Genomic DNA, 12259 nt, shown 5'->3' on the forward strand with positions numbered 1-12259 from the left:
TTGGTGGGTTGGATACACCTCCCAAAATGTTTTTATCTCTAAGTTTTTCGCTTTGAGCTCTCGCACCTCTACAAATCCCAACTTCCCTCTGCAAAGGGCCTTTCTTTTACTTTATGCAATTTTTATTTTTGAATTTGAGTCTCCATCTTCTCTTATAAAAGCACAAATTAGGAGGCTATATGATCGTACTTGAGTATTGGGTGTAGCTAATATGCGATTATGTTTCATGGATGGATCAATGGTTGAGCATGATAGGCTAGGGATAACTTATTTTAGCATTGATATTTTGAAAGACATGGTTGCTTGTTGATATGCTTGAGTATTTAAATTATCATGTCAAAACTAGATAATTGCTTTGAGTCACATAAAAGTCCAAATGTACGTGCTATAAAGAAAAGAATATGATATGACATGTTAGGCATCATTCCACATAAAAAATTCTGTTTTTATCACTTCCCTACTCAAGGACAAGTAGGAGTTAAGCTTGGGGATGCTGATACGTCTCAACCATATCTATAATTTCTGATTGTTCCATGTTGTTATATTGTTAATATTGGATGTTTTATAATCATTTTATAGTCATTTTATATCATTTTTCGGTACTAACCTATTGACATAGTGCCAAGTGCCAGTTGTTGTATTCCATGTTTTTTACATCGCAGAAAATCAATACCAAATGGATTCCAAATGCAACGAAACTTTACGGAGATTTTTTAGGACCAGAAGGACCAAAATGGGCCCTGGCTGCGCCTGGGGTGCTTCAAGGAGAGCACAACCCACCTGGGCGTGCCATGAGGCCTAGGCGCGCCCTGGTGGGTTGTGCCCACCTCGGGTGCCCCCCAGACCACCTCTTTGCTCTATAAATACCCCAATATTACCAAAACCCTAGGGGAGTCAATGACATATTCATCTAGCCGTCGCAGAGTCTAGAACCACCAGATCCAATCTAGACACCATCTCGGATGGGGTTCACCACCTCCATTGGTGCCTCTCCAAAGATGCGTGAGTAGTTCTTTGTGGACCTTTGGGTCCTTAGTTAGTAGCTAGATGGCTTCCTCTCTCTCTCTTGATTCTCAATACAATAGTCTCTTAGAGATCCATATGATGTAACTCTTTTGCGGTGTGTTTGTTGGGATCGATGAACTTTGAGTTTATGATCATATCTATCTTTTTATATCCATGAAAGTATTTGAGTTTCTTTCATCTCTTTTATGCATGATTGCTTATAGCCTCATATTTCTTCTGCGACATTTGGGTTTTGTTTGGCCAACTTGATCTATTTATCTTGCAATGGGAAAGGTGCTTTGTTGTGGGTTCGATCTTACGGTGCTTGATCCCAGTGACAGAAGGGGAACCGACATGTATGTATCGTTGCTACTAAGGATAGAACGATGGGGTCTATCTCTACATAGATAGATCTTGTATACATCATGTCATCATTCATATTGCATTACTCCGTTTCTCCATGAACTTAATACACTAGATGCATGCTGGATAGCGTTCGATGTGTGGAGTAATAGTAGTAGATGCAGGCAGCAGTCGGTCTACTAATCTTGGACATGATGCCTATGTAATGATCATTGCCTGGATATCATCATGAGTATTTGAAGTTCTATCAATTGCCCAACAATAATTTGTTCACCCACCGTTTGTTATTTTTCTCGAGAGAAGCCACTAGTAAAACCTACGGCCCCCGGGTCTCTTTCTCGTATATTTACCTTTGCGATCTACTATTTCTTTGCATTTATTTTCAGATCTATTAAACCAAATATACAAAAATACCGTGCTGCAATTTATTTTATTTGGATTTCGATCTATCAATATTTATACTCTCTCACGTCCATTTGCCCATCTTGGGGTGCCGGTACTCGAAAGGGATTGACAACCCCTTTTACACGTCGGGTTGCGACTAGTTGTTATTTGTGTGCAGGTGTTGTTTACATTGTGTTGCCTGGTTCTCCTACTGTTTCGATAACATTGGTTTCATATCTGAGAGAAATACCTACCGCCGTTGTGCTGCATCATCCCTTCCTCTTTGGCTAAATACCGACGTAGCTTCACGAGACATCAAAATGAATTTCTGGCGCCGTTGCCGGGGAGGATCTTCAACATATACCAGGTTCCTAATCACAAATCCCATCTCCTCACAATTTACATTATTTGCCATTTGCCTCTCGTTTTCCTCTCCCCCACTTAAAAAAATTGTTTTTTTATTCGCCCCTGTTTTTCGTTCACTGATTTCTTGCCAGATCGATCTGTGTTCTTGCTTTCTTGTCATAATGGCTAGCGTGCCTACTCCTCCTTTGTCACCAGATTTTGAAGAGCTTTACTTGAAGCAAAGACAAGGAGAAAATTTGAAAGATGCTTGGTATAGGCTTATGGAATCTTATCGTATTTCCAATTTAAAGGGGGGCGCTAAGGTATTGCTTCATAATTTTTACATAGGATTGGCTTTGCATCATAGACAACTCCTAGATTTTGCCACTAAAGGGAATTTTATTGAGCTTGATGCCAATGCTGCCTATGAAATTTTAGAAGGAATTTTTGGGATTCCGCCTCAAAAGAAGGGTTTACTTTCACCCTAGAGGGAGTTCAAATGCTGGACAAACTTGGTGATTTGCATAAACACATGGTTGAATTACAAAAATATAACGAACCCCTCAACCATCTCAAAGGTAGTATCAATCACATGAATACCTTGATTACTCTTTGCAACAAGCGATTGGATATATTGGATGTAAAGATGGTTTCTATTCTAGAGAATTTTGGGAAGCGTAAAGAGCCTCCTGGGTTTGAGAAAACCCTTACAAAAGTTGCCAAAACATCGGAAGACAAAACTTAGATCCTTGCTTTATGCCTAGCCAAGGGCATAAAACTATAGCGCTTGTTGGGAGGCAACCCAATGAATAAAATTTATTTTTGCTTTTTGCTTCCTGTTTTTGAGTGTTAGCACAATTATGCTACTGTTATGATTGTGTTTTTATGTTTTAATTAGTGTTTGTGCCAAGTAAAGCCTTTAGGATCTTTTTGGGTGATGGTTGTTTGATCTTCGTGAAAAACGGAAACTTTTGCGCTCACGAAAATAATTCTTATTTTTTACCAGAGAGCGATAAAATACCCATTCCTTTTGCAGTAGATCAATATACAAATTTATCAGGTCGTCCTAATGTTTCAGAATTTTTGGAGTTACAGAAGTATTTGAAATAGTCAAATTGCTACAGATTGTTCTGTTTTCTTTGCGTTGTGTGCTTATTTTGATGGATCTATGGTTTTCTTTGATTAGTTTTTGCCATAGAAAAGTTTGAATACATTAGATACAATGCAAGAACAAAATACGAATTGGTTTGATAAAGCACTTATAGTAGTGATCTATTTTCTTATACTAAGGGATCTCATGAAGGTTTTGTTGAGTTTTGTGTGATTGAAGTTTTCTAGTTTTGGGTTATCTTACGATGGATGAAGGAATAAGTAGTAGAAGAGCCTAAGCTTGGGGATGCCCCGGCATCCCAAGCTACTATCCAAAAATGAGCAACCAACTAAGCTTGGGGATGCCCCCGAGTGGCATCCCCTCTTTCTTCCAATGACCATCGGTATTTTACTCAAAGCTATATTTTTATTCGTCACATACTCTGTGTTTTGCTTGGAGCGTCTTGTATGAGATGAGTATTTGCTTGTTTTATTTTGTGTTTTTAAGTCTTGATCCCTTGCTGGACACACCTATTTAGGAGAGCCAAAATAATGCCATGACTTGTTAGAATTGATCTTTTTTCTTCACTTAAATCTCTTATGAGCCAGTTGCAAAGAAAAAAAATCTTATATGAGCCATGGACTTGCTCTAGTGCTTCACTTATATCTTTTTGAGCACGGTGTGCTTAGTATTTTTGAAGAAATGCTATCTTTCTTCACTTAGATTTATTTGAGAGTTAGTAAAATTTTCAAGAAATCCTCTCTTGCTTCACTTAAATTAATTTGAGAGAAAGAAAGAAATATTATGCTCATGACCTTCACTTATATTTGCTTGAGCTTATGAAAAGGAACACATGAAAATTAGGCCCAAAGTGATAGATATCCAAGAAGGATATAATAAAAACTTTCATAAGATCATTGGACAAAATACACTTGATTTTTAGTAATAATTTTGAGATATGATGATGTGATATGTGAGTTATCTTCATGAGTAATTATGCTTTAGCAAAAATATTGGTGTTAAGGTTTGTGATTCACTATGCAAGCACGAAAGTCAATAGTCATGCAATGAAATTATATCCTACTTGTGGTGCATTATTCGGTGTTAATTATGCTTAATGCTTGCTTATGAGATTATCCGTTTCTTGGTTGGTCGCTTCCCAATCTTTTGCTAGCCTTCATTTTGCACTAAGTATGATCTCTACTTGTGCATCCAAAATCCTTTAAACCAGTTTTGCCACATGAGTCCACTATATCTACCTATATGCGGTATTCTTTTGCCATTCTAAGCAGATTTGCATGTGCCATCTCTAATTTTCAAAATAAACTCCTCTTTTGTGTGTTCATTTCACTCGCGGAGCTGTGAGGGGTGACTAATATTTTCCATGCTAGATGTGTTATTCTCACGATGAATGTTTATTCACTTGTCATTGCACGAGAGTAAGGCAAAGGTATTAAGGATGCCCAGTCCCAAAATGGAAAAAAATGAATTTACTTTATGGTGTCAAATAAGAAATTACTTGGAAAGTGTTGGTATGGAAGGCACCCATGGATACCGTTAGCCATGGAAAGTGAAAGTATGATGGAAAAAGGAATAAACTTCATATTCTGTTTGGGAACCTCCTATGAGTGGCATCCCCTCTTTCTTCCAATGACTGTCGGTCACATACAAGACGCTCCAAGCAAAACACAGAGTATGTGACGAATAAAAATATAGCTTTGAGTAAAATACAGATGGTCATTGGAAGAAAGAGGGGATGCCACTCGGGGGCATCCCCAAGCTTAGTTGGTTGGTGGGATTGAAAGTGGGAACCACCTATGATATATCTAAGCATGGAAAGTGTTGGGAACTCTAAGTTGTTTTTGTTGGTGGGATGGATACAACTCCCAAAATGTTTTTATCTCTAAGTGTTTCGCTTTGAGCTCTGGCACCTCCACAATCCCTACTTCCCAATTTGAGTCTCCATCTTCTCTTATAAAAGCACAAACTAGGAGGCTATATGATCGTACTTGAGTATTGGGTGTAGCTAATATGCGAGTGTGTTTCATGGATGGATCAATGGTTGAGCATGATAGGCTAGGGATAACTTATTTTAGCGTTGATATTTTGAGAGACATGGTTGCTTGTTGATATGGTTGAGTATTTAAATTATCATGTCAAAACTAGATGATTGCTTTGAATCACATAAAAGTCCAAATGTCCATGCTATAAAGAAAAGAATATGATATGACATGTTAGGCAGCATTCCACATCAAAAATTCTGTTTTTATCACTTCCCTACTTGAGGACAAGTAGGAGTTAAGCTTGGGGATGTTGATACATCTCAACCATATCTATAATTTTTGATTGTTCCATGTTGTTATATTGTCAATCTTGGATGTTTTATAATCATTTTATAGTCATTTTATATCTTTTTTGGTACTAACCTATTGACATAGTGCCAAGTGCCAGTTCCTATTTTTCCATGTTTTTTACATCGCAGAAAATCAATACCAAATGGAGTCCAAACACAATGAAACTTTACGGAGATTTTTTGGACTAGAAGGAACATAATGGGCCCTGGCTGTGCTTGGGGGTGCTCCAAGGAGAGCACAACCCACCAGGGCGCGCCATGAGGCCTAGGCGCGCCCTGGTGGGTTGTGCCCACCTCGGGTGCCCCCCAGACCGCCTCTTTACTCTATAAATACCCCAATATTACCAAAACCCTAGGGGAGTTGACGAAATATTCATCCAACCGTCGCAGAGTCTAGAACCACCAGATACAATCTAGGCACCATCTCGGATGGGGTTCACCACCTCCATTGGTGCCTCTCCAATGATGCGTGAGTAGTTCTTTGTGGACCTTCGGGTCTGTAGTTAGTAGCTAGATGGCTTGCTCTCTCTCTCTCTTGATTCTCAATACAGTGGTCTCTTGGAGATCCATATGTTGTAACTCTTTTGTGGTGTGTTTGTTGGGATCGATGAACTTTGAGTTTATGATCAGATCTATCTTTTTATATCCATGGAAGTATTTGAGTTTCTTTGATCTCTTTTATGCATGATTTCTTATAGCCTCGTATTCCTTCTCCGACATTTGGGTTTCGTTTGGTCAACTTGATCTATTTATCTTGCAATGGGAAGAGGTGCTTTGCAGTGGGTTCGATCTTACGATGCTTGATCCCAGTGAGAGAAGGGGAACCGACATGTATGTATCGTTGCTACTAAGGATAAAACGATGGGGTCTATCTCTACATAGACAGATCTTGTCTACATCATGTCATCATTCTTATTGCATTTCTTTGTTTCTCCATGAACTTAATACACTAGATGCATGCTGGATAGCGGTCGATGTGTGGAGTAATAGTAGTAGATGCAAGCAGGAGTCGGTCTACTAATCTTGGATGTGATGCCTATGTAATGATCATTGCCTGGATATCGTCATGAGTATTTAAAGTTCTATCAATTGCCCAACAGTAATTTGTTCACCCACCGTTTGCTATTTTTCTCGAGAGAAGCCACTAGTGAAACCTACGGCCCCCGTGTCTCTTTCTCATGTATTTGCCTCTGCGATCTACTATTCCTTTGCATTTATCTTCAGATCTATTAAACCAAAAATACAAAAATACCTTGCTGCAATTTATTTTATTTGGCGTTTGATCTATCAGTATTTATACTCTCTCACATCGGTTTGCCCATCTTGGGGCGCCGCTACCCGAATGGGATTGACAGCCCCTTTTACACGTCGGGTTGTGAGTAGTTGTTATTTGAGAGTTAGTAAAACTATCAAGAAATCCTCTCTTGCTTCACTTAAATTGATTTGAGAGAAAGAAAGAAATATAATGCTCATGACCTTCACTTATATTTGCTTGAGCTTATGAAAAGCAACACATGAAATTAGGCCCAAAGTGAGATATCCAAGAAGGATATAATAAAAACTTTCATAAGATCATTGGACAAAATACACTTGATTTTTAGTAATAGTTTTGAGATATGATGATGTGATATGTGAGTCATCTTGATGAGTAATTATGCTTTAGTAAGAATATTGGTGTTAAGGTTTGTGATTCACTATGCAAGCACGAAAGTCAATAGTCATGCAATTAAATTATATCCTACTTGTGGTGCATTATTCAGTGTTAATTATGCTGAATGCTTGCTTGTGAGATTATCCATTTCTTGGTTGGTCGCTTCCCAATATTTTGTTAGCCTTCATTTTTCACTAAGTATCATCTCTACTTGTGCATCCAAAATCCATTAAACCAGTTTTACCACATGAGTCCATTATATCTACCTATATGCGGTATTCTTTTGCCATTCTAAGCAGATTTGCATGTGCCATCTCTAATTTTCAAAATAAACTCCTCTTTTGTGTGTTCATTTCGCTCGCGGAGCTGTGAGGGGTGGATAATATTTTCCATGGATGTGTTATTCTCACGATGAGTGTTTATTCACTTGTCATTGCACTATAGTAAGGCAAGGGTATTAAGGATTGCCAGTCCCGAAATGAAAAAAAAAGAATTTACTTTGTGTTGTCAAATAATAAATTCCTTGGAAAGTGTTGGTATGGAAGGGACCCGTGGATACGGTTAGCCATGGAAATTGAAAGTATGGTGGAAAAAGGAATAAACTTTATTTTCTGTTTGGGAACTACCTATGATATATCTAAGCATGGAAAGTGTTGGGCACTCTAAGTCGTTTTCGTTGGTGGGATGGATACACCTCACAAAATGTTTTTATCTCTAAGTATTTTGATTTGAGCTCTGGCACCTCTACAAATCCCTACATCCCTCTACGAAGGGCCTTTCTTTTACTTTATGCAATTTTTATTTTTGAATTTGAGTCTCCATCTTCTCTTATAAAAGCACAAACTAGGAGGCTATATGATCGTACTTGAGTATTGGGTGTAGCTAATATGCGAGTGTATTTCATGGATGGATCAATGGTTGAGCATGATAGGCTAGGGATAACTTATTTTAGCATTGATATTTTGAAAGACATGGTTGCTTGTTGATACGCTTGAGTATTTAAATTATCATGTCAAAACTAGACAATTCCTTTGAATAACATAAAAGTCCAAGTGTCCATGTTATAAAGAAAATAATATGATATGACATGTTAGGCAGCATTCCACATCAAAAATTCTGTTTTTATCACTTCCCTACTCGAGGACAAGTAGGAGTTAAGCTTGGGGATGCTGATACGTCTCAACCATATCTATAATTTTTGATTGTTCCATGCTACTATATTGTCAATCTTGGATGTTTTATAATCATTTTATAGTCATTTTATATCATTTTTGGTACTAACCTATTGACATAGTGCCATGTGCTAGTTGCTGTTTTTTCCATTGTTTTTACATCGCAGAAAATCAATTCCAAACGGAGTCCAAACGCAATGAAACTTTACGGAGATTTTTTGGACCAGAAGGAACATAATGGGCCCTGGCTGTGCTTGGGGGTGCTCCGAGGAGAGCACAACCCCCCAGGGCGCGCCATGAGGCCTAGGCGCGCCCTGGTGGGTTGTGCCCACCTCGGGTGCCCCCTAGACCGCCTCTTTTGTCAGGACCCCGACTCAATGCCACATCGATCTAGCATGTAACACCTCATATCACTTTGCGGCCTCACGCACGGTATTCCCACGGGTGTCGCCTTACCTGTGCCCGTGACCGTTTGCGCCTTTTGGCACACGTATATGACAGTGTCGCTAGCATCCATATGATAAGGAGCCCGGGCTGACATGGCTAGTCGTAAACCCAAAGTGGCACAAACTTACAGGGACAGGCATCCATGACCCAGCGTCGAACGTGTCGGTCATCAGCGAGTGAACCCAGGCTGTAGCACTGGGCTAGCAGGACTCCGGTGAACCGGGCTGTAGCGGGCTAACAGGACTCCGGTATTCATCGCGTGACATTTCCCCGAAGGGACAGACACAGGAACGAAGAAGGACACATGCCGGCCAGCCTAAGTGTTCCGGAGCAGTAGCAAGCTACCATGGCTCAGTGGAAACACTAGGAGACATTTCCCGGTAAGAGAGGCTACTAAAGATAAACAACTAGATGGTCAGATCCCACACATACCAAGCATTTCAATAACATACACACAATATGCTCGATATGTGCAAATACAACATGGCATCACAACATGACTCTACGACACAAGTAAATATTCATTAGGCTCCGAGGAGCGAGATATTACAAACATGGGTCTTATGACCCAACAATCAGAGCATACAAGTCAAAGCACATGCGGAAGCTTAACATGTCTGAGTACAGACATCTATAAATGAAAAAGGCTGAGAAGCCTGACTATCTACCAGATCCTGCCGAGGGCACAAGATCGTAGCTGAGGTAACAAGCTAAACGTCAAAGACCACGCGGAATTACTAGTGAGACTGAAGTCTCTCTGCAAAAATATAAAATAGGCAAACGTGAGTACAAATGTACCCAGCAAGACTTACATCAGAACTATCTACATATGCATCATTATCAACAAAGGGATGGTGGGGTTTAACTGCAGCAAGCCAGCTTTGACTCGGTGGCTATCCTGAACTACGACTGCAAGTAACTCTTTTGAGGTGGCGCACACGAGTCCACATATTCACCATATCAATACACCACTATGGATCCGCTCCCGTCTCCCTACGAGAACGCCATCCATAGCACTCACGCTTATCTTGCGTATTTTAGAGTATCCACTTTCACTTGTCTATGAACTGATATAAGCAACCCAGAAGTCCTTTACCGCGGACACGGCTATTCGAATAGATGATGTTAACCCTGCAGGGGTGTACTTCTTCATACATGTTTCCACCACTTAGCATCTGCACACGACATGTGCTCGGCAGACTTCAAGCGAAAGCCGACGTGGGTGTAGACCACGACCTACCTAAACACTCAAGTCTCTAGTCTAGGTTTATCCCCTATTCGGGTTCCATCCATGAGGAGATCCGGCCGGAGTTTCGCTCACAGCCCCAAACGATGTGAACAGGGTTCCCTGACACCAAACGGGCGCCCGGTATACCCGGCCACGTGCCTACCGCATCACAGCCCACCCCTACGGTCAGCGCTGTCCACGGCCTCCAGGATACTACAAACACCAGAAACTACTTGCAACTCCTGGACAGAGGACAAGGGTGAATAAGAAGTCGAGCGGGGTCATATTTCAGGGCCCAATGCATGGTAGTAGCTGAATCATGGATCACAAACACAGAACTCAGTTCCTAAGGACGGCTTCAATGAGACAACCCACCATGTACTCCTACATGGCCTCTCACCGCTACCTTTACCAAATCGTGTTCACACACTTAGCTCACACATAGTAGGACATGTTCACACGCCTCTGATTCATCCCCGATGAATCAGACCTAACTCAACTCTAAGCAGTAGCAGGCATGACAATCAAGCATGAATGAGTAGGCACAACAGGGCTCAAACAACTCCTACTCATACTAGTGGGTTTCAATCTATTTACTGTGGCAATGACAGGTCATGCAAAGGATAAAGGGGTTCAGCTACCGCAGCAAGTAACAGTTGAATCGTTGTTGTCCTAATGCAATAAAAGAGAGCAGGAGCGAGAGAGTGGGATTGTATCGGAATGAACAAGGGGGTTTTGCTTGCCTGGCACTTCTGAAGATAGCATTGAGTCTTCATCAGTGTCAACGATCACATCATCGGTATCACGTCTATCGAGAGGGGACAATTACCGGCAACATAGAAGGGAACACAATCAATGCAATGCACAATATGATGCATGATCATGACATGGCAAAATGAATGTGTTTTGAGCTAATGCAACTAGCAACCGATTAAATGAAGTTGGTTTGAATACAAGATTCAAATTTAAACTCCATATGTGATTATTTAAATGCCCTTTAATTGATTTGTGCTAAACAGCAGCTATAAGTTGTTCTAACATGCATGAAAATGGTACAGATGGATTCCTTGAATTTTTCTGATAATTTTTCATATATAAATTATTTAATTTGGAGTTACGGTTGAATTTCTATGAATTTTGGAAGTTTTAGGCATTTTCTGGAATTTCTGAATAATAATAAATCCAGAAATGAATTATGGCGTCAGCACCACGTCACTGTGACGTCAGCTGGGTCAACTGGGCCGGCTCGGGTCAAACCCGACGTGTGGGGTCCACACGTCAGTGGCACAGGGGCTAATCCTGCGTTGACTCGGGCTTTGACCCGCTACGGGGCCCGCTGTCAGTGTCACGGGGTTAGTTAGCAGGGTCATTAGCCCCTAACGACGACGCCACGTCAGCACGCCGGAGACCAGCCGACGGCGACCACAGAACACGGCGGGGCACGCCGGACTTGCGCTAGAGGCGTCAGTTTGGCGCGCTGAGGGCACCAGGGGATGGCCCTTGCTCCCGCGCATCCAGAGGACCGAGTGGGAGGTCGTGGGGTCGCCGGAACTCATGCTGGCGACGAGCTTTGGCGGCGATGGTGTTCGGTGGTGCTCGGGCGCGTCGCTACGGTGCATCAGTGAGCAAATGGAGAGGCTGGGCAACACCTGCTAGACATGGGGAGCACTAAGAGCAGCTCAGTGAGGCCAGGGGAGCACGGAGGCTATGCGTGCAACAGCAATGGCGGACGGTGGCTTCGGTGCTCGTGGGGAACGGCGCTACGGCACGGAGGGGAGCATGCTGAGTTAGGGGAGAGGGTCAGTGACTCACGGCGATGACGAGGGGACGCTCGGCGAGGTCGGGGACGGTCCGGAGCCGGCGAATTTGACGAAGATGGCCGGCGGTTCCGAGGTTGAAGAAGGCATCGAGGGCGGTGTTGTGGCACGTCTGGGGCCTCGTGGCTCGTTGAGGAGGTAGAGGGAGGACCGGCGGAGCTTCCTGGGGCGTCGGTGAGCCGTGGGGTGGCCGGTAGCCACGGTGGCTCTCGTCGGTGGCGGCGGCTCCGTTCGGTCACGGGAGGGGAAACAGAGGAGCGAGGGGGAGGGAGGTCCAGAGAGCGAGGGAGAAGTGAGAGGGGGTCGGGGCTGCGTGGCGTCGCGGGAGGGACCAGGGAAGGAGGAGGCAGCCAGGCAGGGAGGAGGTGGCCTCCTCGGCCGCGCGCGTGCGAGCACGCAGCTGC

This window comes from Triticum aestivum, chromosome 4A (genome assembly GCF_018294505.1).
Source record: "Triticum aestivum cultivar Chinese Spring chromosome 4A, IWGSC CS RefSeq v2.1, whole genome shotgun sequence".
Classification (NCBI taxonomy): domain Eukaryota; kingdom Viridiplantae; phylum Streptophyta; class Magnoliopsida; order Poales; family Poaceae; genus Triticum; species Triticum aestivum.